The sequence below is a fragment of the Bubalus kerabau genome, chromosome X, assembly GCF_029407905.1.
Source record: "Bubalus kerabau isolate K-KA32 ecotype Philippines breed swamp buffalo chromosome X, PCC_UOA_SB_1v2, whole genome shotgun sequence".
NCBI lineage: Eukaryota > Metazoa > Chordata > Mammalia > Artiodactyla > Bovidae > Bubalus > Bubalus kerabau.
The window spans coordinates 7,690,222-7,699,251 of NC_073647.1; the positions used below are offsets into that span (position 1 = coordinate 7,690,222).

The 9,030-nt window shown below is 45.4% G+C and overlaps 1 pseudogene; it reads left to right on the plus strand.

Moving 5' to 3' along the window:
- Nucleotides 1-589: 589 nt before the first annotated feature.
- Nucleotides 590-1,927, plus strand: LOC129639518 (RNA-binding motif protein, X-linked 2-like; annotated as a pseudogene).
- Nucleotides 1,928-9,030: the final 7,103 nt, after the last annotated feature.

Genomic DNA, 9,030 nt, shown 5'->3' on the forward strand with positions numbered 1-9,030 from the left:
CAGATGGAAGGTAATTCATGTTTGTGCATCTAAACTCTTGCAGTTTTCCATGCTGCTTATGCTTTGGGGCAGTACTTCCCAGGCTCCTTTCACTTCATGGCACACTTATAACATGGAGATATTTATATAGAACTCTGGGATAAACTGATGAGGCTCCCAGGATCTCCAGCTGCCCCAGGCTCTACCTGACTGCCCCCAGGGTTGAGCGAATGTGTAGGGATGTGTGCTGTGACACATCACTTGAGCAGGTCTGCTTTTGAGATTTTCTGAGAAACAGAATTAGCAAGAGGATAATGGGAATGGCTCAAACCATGGATTTCTGCAGCTGGGTTCAAATAGATGGAAGGCTGTGTTTGGTAGCAAATAGTCAGCTATCTGCCAAAGCATTGCCTGTCTGTCTTAGATCAAAGGAAGAACTATCTGAGTGGATCATGTATCTAACTATCGACTTCCTGAGGACTCAGAAGAAATGGATGAGGTGACCAGAGAGCTGCAGGAGAGGGGCTGTGGGACTCATGCTCCTCCACCAAGTTCATCTGAGGGCTCTGAAGATGACAAACCCACCAAAAAAAAAACACAAAAAAGGTAAATGGTTAAGGCCTATGAGAAGACACTGGGTAGGCTTAATGTTTGCTCTTCTTAGCCTTCACTGAGATTTGGTAGTCAGTTCTCAAGTGTGAAGGGGGCAGGTGTGGGGAACCTTACCTTAACTGGGAAAGAAGAAGTATCAGCAGAAGACTAATGCTGTGGGCTAAATTCTGGCCACCAAAATGTGTATGTTGAAGTCCTAACCCTCTGGTGCCTAACGTGACTGTTTGGAGGTAGGGTCTTTAGAGAGAGAATTAAGAGCTGGAGTTGCCTTATATAGCAACCTGACATATTAAGGGTGACAGACATCCAGCTTGGATTCTTGGAGGCACTTTTCTAGAAGTAGAGACCGTGAGTGTTTCATGCTGCTGCCAAGCATGCTTTTCTTTTGTATATCCTCCATCTTTTCCATCTTCTTTTTCTTACTGATTGTGCCCCTCTTTTCCTCCAGACAAAACGGAAGAAAAGAAAAAAAAAGAAAGACAGAAGACTGGCCGGGAGGTACAGGCAGAGTAGCCAGCCTCCTCTTCCTTGCCCAGAAGCAAGATGATAAAGGAAAAGGATGACCCTGGCTCTAAAAAGCACAGTGGCAAGCACTCAGAGAAGGCAGAGAAGGGTCAGAAGTCAGAGTCCAGGGAGGTGCGGAAGTCCCACCCCAGTTCCCCTGAGGTCAGGAAGACCTGCCGTGGTAGAATGGAGGACCGAGAGAGGGAGCCAAGAACGGAGAAGTCCAAGCACGAACACAAGTCATCAAGCAGAAGGGAAGAGAGAGAAGACAGGCACAGGGAGAGAGACAGGGGTTGAAGCTCAGACATACATTCCAGATGGCATGACAGGCGCTCTGAGGGGCGGCATGACAGGTGCTCTCTGAGGGGCGTAGTCACAGGAGTAGAAGTAGGCACCAAGATAAATCCCACTGGCACAAAAGGTCCCGGCACTCCCGGGACCCGGAGTCCTCTAATCCCAAGGAGTGCAGGCATCACTGATGCCGCAGCCTGTTCAGCTATTCAGCACGGTAGAATTAAAAATGAACTGTATTTTTCAAATGCAATGAAATTCAGTTATTCTTTTACTATATTTACATGTAAAGTCTCTGAAAATGAATTCTTTTGATCCCTTGAGTATAATAATCATCAAGAGAGCTGTAGTTTTTAACAGCTAAATGTCCTGGATTTTTGAGCAGAATCCATTGTCCCTGGGAATATACTTGGTACTTTTGGTACTTACCAGAGCATGTACCTAAATCTGGGTTTATCAATAGGGCCATTGAATTCATGACCCCAATTTCTGATGAAATGGCCAGGAAGGAGAAATAGCAGACAGTTCTAGAATTCCAGTCTTTGTGCTACATGTTAAGAACCTTTCCAGTTGGCAGCTATAACCACTGAGCGGAGAAGTGTGGCTTAACTAGGTTCAGACGGGTTGCTATACATGTGATAAGGATTCTTAACATCAGCCTGCTCCTTCCTTATTTTTGCCTACCTGCCCCCTGTTTTTTGAAATTGTAGACATCTTTTTTTCAATTTTGCTGTTTTTGTTTTGGTTGGTATGTCTACATTTTTTCCCTTATAACTTATTTATTTATTTGATTGAGAAGAAATTCACATGAAATTAACCATTTAAAAAATATATATTTATTTATTTATTTTTAATTTATTAAAAAAATTTTTTTTACATTTCTTTCATTTTATTTATTTTTTTAAGTTAATTTTATGTTTTAACTTTACAATATTGTATTGGTTTTGCCATATATCAACATGAATCCGCCACAGGTATACACGTGTTCCCCATCTGGAACCCTCCTCCCTCCTCCCTCCCTGTTCCCTCCCTCTGGGTCGTCCCAAACTGGAGTTTATTTTTTAATTTAAGGATAATTGCTTTACAGAATTCTGTTTTCTGTCAAACATCAGCATGAATCAGCCATAGGTGTACATATGTTCCCTCCCTCTTGAGCCTCCCATCTCCCTCTCCATCCCAACCCTCTAGGTTGATACAGAGCCCCTGTTGGAGTTCCCTGAGACATAACAGTAAATTCCCATTGGCTATCTATTTTCCATATGTTATTGAAAGTTTCCATGTTACTCTCCGTACCTCTCACCCTCTCCTCCCCTCTCGCTGTGTCCATAGCCTGTTTTCTATGTTTCTCCATGTCTGCCTTGCAAATTCGTCAGTACCATCTTTCTAGATTTCGTATATATGTGTTAGTATACGATATTTATCTTGAGATTAACCATTTTAAAGGGGATATTCAGTGCAGTTGGGTACATTGACAGTGTTATAAAACCACCAACCCTATCTAGTTCCAATATATTTTCATCACCCCAAAATGAAACCCTGTATACCCTTGAAGCAGCTCCTCCCCATCCCCTCCTCCTCTTTGTCCCTGGCAACTACCAGTCTGCTTTCAGTTCCTGTAGATTTACCTATTCTGGGCATTTCATGTAAGTGGAATTGTACATGTGGCCTTTTGTGTTTGGGGCCTTTCACTTAGTATAATAGTTTTGAGGTGCATCCATATTGTATCAGTGAAAATGTTACGCAATCGTGTCCAACTCTTTGTGATCCCATGGACTGTAGCCTTCCAGGCTCTTCTGTCCATGGAATTCTCCAGGCAAGAATATCAGAGTGGGTAGCCATTCCCTTCTCCAGACACCTCATTCGTTTTTGTGGATAATGTCCCATTGTATAGATATTCCATGTTTTGTTTGCCACTCCTGAATGGATAGACATGTGGGTTGTTTCCACCTTTTGGCTAGCCAGGTATACCAACCTGCTTCTGTGCTTAGTCTGCTTTTCGAGTAGCTGCTCTTGGTGAGGTGGGAACACTTTGTCAGCTCCATTGCATATCTGTCTGGTCTGCTGGGTAGTTCTTTCTCATTTTGAGATTTCTTTTTATTTATTTATTTTATTCTACTTATTTATTTAATCAATCCTTTATGAATTTGATAGGAACAGTCCACAAAACCTTAATACCTCTGCTGAATTATTAAAATGGAATTTCTGACACTGTAAAGCAGAGGACTAGAGCTTTAATAGTGAATGTGCTAAGTTAAATCAACTGGTGTGTTTGTATGGGTCCTAGATGAGATGTGCACCTAGACTGGTGGTTGGGATGTCCATGAAGGAGAGTGGGGAGGGAGCTGGCGGAGATTGGGAAAGCCGTCAGACTATGACGTATGTCTAACTTGTGGAGAAGAAAGGGAGGGAAAGAAGGAAGTTACATAGGAAAAGTCTTAAGACTGCAGTGGAGTTCTAAGACTATTTCAGCAAGACCAGTGGTGAGCCCTTGATCAAGAGTCACCTGTCAGAGGAGTCCCAGGAGATGAGCCTTGGTAAACAGGCGTCCTTGCTGCTGGACTTCCGTCAGCCATCGTGACCACTCTGCTCGTGTCCATCATGCCAGTTGTGTAGTAACTAACGAAGGCCCCTGCACCTGGCTGAGTCGTTGTGTCTGCCTGGTGGTTCAGTGCCTCTTCCATAAGAGATGTTTTCTGGTGGTGGTTAACATATGATGCAGAAATCTTCACACTTTGCATGCTCCCATGTGTCAGTCCACGGCCTTTGCATCAGATCGCCTTGTCTCTGATCTTCCAGCCCTTTTCCTTCCAGGCTTCCAATTGGATGGTCAAGCCATTGGCCACTTCCTAGAGTCTTATGTATTCAATAAACGGTCTCACTTTGGGCCACTTTTTCCACACCAAGTCAAGTGCCCTGCTTGTTCCATCCACTGGAAAAATGTTCCTTCTCCCCCGTGAATGTATCTGCTGTTATATAGATACCACCCATCTTCGTTTTGTACTTAGATATTGAGTGCTGACCCATCTGTAAACCAGGCTCAAGCTGTTTCCTCCTTCAGCTGGTCATACAGGAATCCCCATATGGCCATAGGTGCAGAGTTACCATAGAGCCTACCACTGTCTGCATCATTCAGGTGTTTAAAAGCAGTGCTGATCTACTGCATCTCCATGGAATATGTATTTGATTTATGTATCAATTAGGGTTTTTCCAGAGAAACAGGGTATACATATATGAATGTGTGTGTGTGTGTATGTGTGTGTGTGTGTGTGTATATATATATATATATATATATATATATATATATATATATATACACATACACCATATATATCTTGCATCCAGTATTCAAATGTCTGGCTATTCTTGCCCCAGTGTACATACAGCGTTAGTGCTGGGAGAAGCATTACATGGCATTGTCCTTCCTTCTAGGGGCCCAGCTACTTCTTCTAGATCTGAGGATGGGCTGATGTCTGGAAATTGAGCAAGTAATTTGGACTTTTTATTGGGGAGAACCTCCCTTGGCCCCCTGTTTCTCCACTTTTGCCTTTTTCAGCTTGTAGATCTTGAGTGATAACCCTTGGTGGCTCTCTGTATTGCTTCTAGGGACACCATGGTCCGTTTGCGCTATTTCCATGAGTCCATGTGGGTGAAGCCCGCTTGGTTGCCCTTCTGACCTTGAGGTTCACTTTAGTATTTGTGTCTTCCTGGCTTCTGGGGATAAGCACCACTCAGTTCAGTTCAATTACTCAGTCATGTCCGACTCTTTGCAACCCCGTGGACTGAAGCACACCAGGCTTCCCTATCACCAACTGGAGCTTGCTCAAACTCATGTCCATGGAGTCAGTGATGCCATCCAACCATCTCATCCTCTGTTGCCCCCTTCTCTTCCTGCCATCAATCTTTCCCAGCGTCAAGGGGCTTTTCTAATGAGTCAGCTCTTTGCATCAGGTGGCCACAGTGTTGGAGCCTCAGCTTCAGCATCAGTCCTTCCAGTACTATTCAGAATTGATTTCCTTTAGGATTGACTGGTTTGATCTCCTTGCAGTCCAGGGGACTCTCAAGAGTCTTCACCACCACAGTTCAAAAGTATCAATTCTTCGGCACTTCCTAGGTTTTTATTACTGTGGGGCCCCAGCTCTGTGATGATCTCTTACTGCCATCCCTGGCCTGCAGAGGAGGCCACCTCTGAACCTAATGAGCCTCTGAGTGGGATATCCTCTGGACCCTGCTATGGAATACTACCCTCTGGTGAGGTTTCTTACCTCATGCAATCTCTCCAGGATACCTACTCCCCTTGGCCTCGTCATTCCTTCCTTGGTCCTTTGCCAGGACAGCTCAGGTGTTTCTACTTTGCCTGGTGGTGGCCAGCACTTTCTCCAGTCCTCTGTGAGCCACCTCAGTGGAAGCTGCTCACCCCCTGCAGTTCTTGCCTGGGGGTTAAATTCTGTATGTATGTGTGTGCGTGTGTTCAGTCGCCACAGTCGTGTCTGAGTCTGCAACCCTATAGACTGTAGCCCACCAGGCTCCTCTGACAGTGGACTTCTCCAGGCAAGAATACTGGAGCGGGTTGCTGTGCCCTCCTCCAGGGGATCTTCCCCACCCAGGGATTGAACCTGCATCTCCTATGTCTCCTGCATTGCAGCTGGATTCTTGTACCACTGAGCCACTTGGGAAGCCCTCTAAATCCTATATGCTGAGTTCTAAGTCTGAATTCCTGCTTTTCTGATTCTTGATACAGCACCCTTGAAAACCAAACCCAGTGTTCCCATGGCTCCTGCCAGTTAATTCTTGCAGCTTTTTGGTAGGCCCAGCACTTCCCTAGCCAGGTAATGCTGGAATTTAATCCTAGATAGCAGTTTGGTAACCAGGAAAGAGGCTGGACACAGCTCCTGGGTCAGGGAGGAGGCGGGGGGGGGTGGCCGGCGGGGCACTGCATGTCTGGTGAGGGGAGCAGCCTCTAGCATCTTCCAGCACAGGGTGTGCAAGCCCTTGTTTGGAAAGAATGGCCCCCTTTGCATACTGAGAGCTGGGTAGGGGTGTCTCCAGAGCCACCACCTTCAGGAAAGTCTAACCAGATGTTCCTATCCCACGTTTCAGGGTCCCAAGGATTTTCCAACCATATGAAGTCATGTGGCCCTGACTGCAGCAAAGCCGACCTGCCATATGTTAGATATTGAGTATTTAATCTCCCTGGAGTTATGCAACTCTTATGGCTTCTTTGTTGCTCTGCTGCATCCACTCCTCCACTGCAGGAACTGAGGGGCTCTTGGGAAGCTCGCTGGAGGCCCTCTGGCTCTCACACATACTCTTTACTTAACGGTCATCCATTTCTCATTACCCTGCTGCAGGGCATCAGTATACTTAACAGTATGCAGCCATTTCCACTGTCTTTGTAGGCCTTCCTTATTCCTCCATTTTCAAAAGTCTGAATCACCACATCTGGCAGCCTGTTTTCTCAGTTTTCCCACATCATCTCCAGAGAAATCTGTAGCAGTTGGGTCCTCAAGGCCTAGGACTATCCGTGCCCCACATCCCCTCAGGACAGTGTCCATTCTGCCCACCAGGCAGTGACTGAAGCAGTCCCAGGCCCCATCTTACACAGCCTGTTCTCTTGGACCACTGATGGCACCATCTGTGATAATTCGGGTTCTCTGAGAAGCAGGGGCCAAGGTGGGATCAAACACATAAGAGATTTATCAGGGTAAAGGCCTATGAGGGAGAGTGGGGAGGGAGTCAGGGGAGAGCTGTGGGACTAGATGCGGGTCTCTAACCCCGGTGGAGAGAGGGAAGGAAGGAAGGGTGGAGAGGAAAATTCTTAACCAGGTGGTGCAATTCTAAGGACATTTTGCGAAGCAAATGCGTCTTTCAGGACAGGCAGTCCACCATGGGCCCTGAGCATCTGCACATTCTTGCTGAGGTTCTTGAAAGCACAGTTTACCTGCTTCTTGATGCTGAACCATTTCTGTGTAGGGCAAAGTGACCATAGTATGACTACTGTTTAACCACTCGCTTCCCAGGGGAAGGAGCACTGGTTTGTTTGTTCATTGCTCAGAAGGTCCTGGGCCCTTGACCCTGGGTTCCTCGGCAGTGATGCAACCCGCCACATAGGTAGCATGTCTCTGAGCCCATTGCATTGCCCTTGGGGGACTGGCAGAACTCCACTGATACCCATGCTGTTTGCTGATAAAGTATTACTATCTTGTTCTGCCCCATGAAGTCTGTCTACTTTGCATCTGTAATGTGGGATCAGGTCGACCTGCCATCCTTTGTGAGGATGGGCTTCTTCCCTGACAGCATCCCTGCCCAGTCACCTGTGGGGGAAGTCCTGTGTCTTGCAGGAATAACCAATCTTAGCATCTCTGCTACACTCTGCCATTGGCCGAGAGTAGCCCATGAGAAATTTGGCCTTGGTGAAAATGCAGCGGTGATGGAAAGTGCAGCAGCACTGCATTTCAGAGCTCAATAGCTGTGGCAGTCAGTCACTTATGCTCCCTGGAGTCAGAGATCTGAGAGGGGCAAATACACCCTGCACTACGCCCAGCTGAGAACAGCCAGCTAGCTATTGGTTTTACTTGATCTTTGGCAACAACGAATGCTTACTGGTTTCTTTCATGGGTTCACTTCACAGAAGAGTTGCAATTCATTGGTGGACAAACTCGCAGTGACCTCAAAGCTGAACAGCCAGTGAATAAAGTGCTCATTAAGAACAATTTTTACTTCTTGGCATATCAGTATTTCTTTCATGTGGCCTGATTAACACCCTAGTCTGTCTCTTTCCTTCCTCTAACCTACTGGAATGTGTACCTCATAAGTATCTATCTTGGCCGTTTATGGACTCAGTGAACCCTAAATTGGAAGTGATCCTTATCTAGTACAGATGTTCTGTAAACAGGTTTTAAAGCTTTTTGAAAGGAGTAGCCTGGTCATTGTCTAAATGGTAGTCCAGTGAAGTATAAAGTGCTGTGCACTATGCTGTTGAGACCAAACAATAGTCAAACATTTGCTGATATCTTTCATCTGAAAAGTTAAGCTTAGAAGACATGTTTGGGTGTGACTATTTGCACTGAAAGGATTTAACCTAGTATCTTTCCTTTACTAAATAGGTGGCCCGTGATTTCTGCAAGTGTTACTGGGAACTCCATCATAAAATGAATGATAAGAACAGATCAGTTTTTCCAGTTGGAAATAATAATTGTATCTGTGATAAGCATTTGTTATTCTTTAAGTATGGGCTTCCCTGGTGGCTCAGTGGTACAGAGTCCGCCTGCAGTGTACGAGGTGCAAGTTTGATCCCTGTATCAGGAAGATGCCCTGGATGAGGGCATGGAAACCCACTCCTGTATTCTTGCCTAGAGAATTCCATGGACAGAGGAGCCTAGCAGGCTACAGTCCATTGGGTTGTAAAGAGTTGGACACAAATGAAGCAACTTAGCATGCATGCAAACTAAGTATGACCAATAGCGTGTCATCAAAGACACATTGGTCCCTAGATGAATCATTAAAAATACTGAAATTATGTGCTGGGTCCTAAAAAGGGGCAAAACCATATGACACAAGTTACTCTAAAATATATGCTTGTCACCTAGCTATATAGCTATTGTATATTTGATGCCAATATACTTTCTATAATGAACATCAGTCAAA